Source organism: Calidris pugnax, unplaced genomic scaffold (genome assembly GCF_001431845.1).
Source record: "Calidris pugnax isolate Ruff unplaced genomic scaffold, ASM143184v1 scaffold310, whole genome shotgun sequence".
Taxonomy (NCBI): Eukaryota; Metazoa; Chordata; class Aves; order Charadriiformes; family Scolopacidae; genus Calidris; species Calidris pugnax.
In genome coordinates, this window is record NW_015091031.1 from 106,932 (window position 1) to 109,300 (window position 2,369).

At 65.1% G+C, this 2,369-nt stretch overlaps 1 protein-coding gene across 1 annotated transcript in view; it reads right to left on the bottom strand.

Annotated features, from left to right (window-relative positions):
* Positions 1-445: 445 nt before the first annotated feature.
* Positions 446-2,369, bottom strand: part of LOC106896279 (alanine aminotransferase 1-like) — an 8,756-nt gene continuing 6,832 nt past the window's right edge. The window contains exons 8-10 of the mRNA XM_014956112.1: positions 2,136-2,291; positions 1,178-1,290; positions 446-581 (exon numbers count right to left, since the gene is read on the bottom strand). The gene's annotated coding sequence lies outside the window, so the exon portion shown is untranslated. The remainder of the gene's footprint in view (positions 582-1,177; positions 1,291-2,135; positions 2,292-2,369) is intronic.

Below are 2,369 nucleotides of genomic sequence, written 5' to 3' on the forward strand. Positions count from 1 at the left end.
CCAGCACTGCACCCCATAACCCCCCCACACATCAGCACGCACTGCCCCACACTCCCCACCAGGCCCCGGGTGCCGCGGGCCGGGCCCCTGCCCCGACTGGTCTTGGTGGTCTCTTAAGTGCCTTCAAAATCTTTGTGCCTTCTTCAAGGGTTGGGGGGACATGAGGGCACCCCGTGTCCCGGGGCTGGTCCCCCCCCTCCTTCTCCCCATGTCCCCTGGGGGGGGGTGACATGGGGACATCGGGCAGGGCCAGCTCTCCCCCCTCCCCACTAATAAAAGGGTAGTGACCAGCCGGGTCGAGCCATCCATCCATCATCTCCAACCGGGCACCCATGGGTGCTCCCACCACCCCACACCGGTGGGGTTGGGCTGAGACCCCCCCACACTCGTGACGTGGGTGCCCATGGGGTTGGGGGAGGGACAAGAAGAGGCAGGGTGTGATCTGGGAGGGCTTTAATGGGGGGACACGGGGCCAAGGTGGCCCCCCACATCAGGAGAAGTCTTGCAGGAAGGCGGCGTGGAAGCGGGTGAGGGTCAGCAGCACCCGCTCCAGCGTCGCGGCCCGTGGCAGCAGGGACACCCTGGGGGGCGTGGGGGGGACATGGGTGATCCCACACCCCCCCCTCCACCCCACATTCCCCCTTCACCCAGCCCTGTTGCCCCCCAACCACCACCAGTGGTCCCTACCACCTCCTGCCCCCCCAGCTCCATCTTCCATGACGTCCTCGTTGGCCAACTTCAACTGGGCCCCTCCATAACTTGGTGTCACCCAGTCCCCAACTCCAAACTTGTGGTGCCACCAGCACCCAGCACCCAACCCAACCTCCCAGTCCCAACCCCGATGACCCTCCAATACCCAACCCAACCTCCCAGTCCCAACCATGATGACCCAACCCAACCCCAATGACCCTCCAGCAACCAACTCAACCACCCAACCACAATGACCCTTCCAACACCCAACCCAACCTCCCAGTGCCAACCAGTCTTCCATCACCCCAATGGTCCAACCCAGACCAGCTTCCCCTGCTGTCCCATGAGACCCCAGCACTGCCCACCCTTCACGCAACCCCAAAATATCACCCCCAAGTGCTCCCCACCACCCTCCCCATCATCCAACCCCCACCTACCCACCCCAGGACCTCTCATCACCCACGCCTGTCCCCCCCCGCCCAGGTACCCCACGTGGTGGGTGCCCTCCATCTGCCCAAACTCGCTCCCTGGGGCCACCACGATCCCTGTTGCCTCCAACAGCTTGTGGCAGAAGAAGACATCGGGCTCCAGGCCCAGCTCCTGGGGACAAGGAATGGAACGGTCACCCTGTGCCATGGGGGGGGACACACTGTCCCAAGGACACCCTGTGTCCTGCGGGTGACACATGCCATGGGTTTCTCTGGATCCCAAGGGCGTCCCTTGTCCCAGGGTGCCCCATGTCCCCAGGACACCCCATGCTAGAGGGTGCCCCATACTCCCATGGTGTCCTAAGTCCTTGGAGACCTCCATGTCCCCAGGGTGCCCCACATCTCCAGGGTGCCCAATACCACAAGGTGCCTTGTACACCCATGGTGTCCCATGTCCCCAAGATGCCCCACACCACAGGGTTCCCCACCCTCCTAGACTGTCCCATGTCCCCAGGATGGCTCCTGTCCCCAGGATGCCCCATGCTATGCCTTGACCCAAGTCCCCAAGATGTCCCATGTCCCCAGGATGGCCTGTGCTCCCATGATGTCCCATGTCCCGTGGTGTCCCATGTCCCCAAGACGCCCCACACCACAGGGTTCCCCACCCTTCCAGCCTGTCCCACGTCCCCAAGATGGCTCCTGTCCCAACATGCCCCATGCCATGCCTTGACCCAAGTCCCCAGGATGTCCCTTGTCCCCAGGATGGTCTGTGCTCCCATGGTGTCCCATCTCCCATGGTGTCCCACATCCCCAGGATGTCTCCTGTCCCCAGGATGCCCCATGCTCTGCCTTGACCCAAGTCCCCAAGATGTCCCACGCCCTCACCATGCCCTGTGCTGCCATGGTGTCCCACCACCCATGGTGTCCCACGTCCCCACGTCCCCAGGATGTCTCCTGTCCCCATCCTGCCCCACTCCCCAGGTCCCCCCACCACCTCCCCGTCCCCCTGGGGCTCACCCGGGCCTGGCGCTGGGCGCGGGGCGGGAGCTGGATGCGGGGGAAGGCGCGGGCACCCCCCTGGAGCGGGGGGCAGTGGATGCCGGGGGCCCGGCCCAGCACCTCCTGCACCAACCGGGCGTTGTGGGCCAGGTCCTGGAGCAGCCCCTGCCTCTGCTGGGGGGAGAGGGGGCTGAGCTGGGGGGTGGGATGGGATGGGGATGATGGGGATGGGGATGATGGGGATGGGGATGG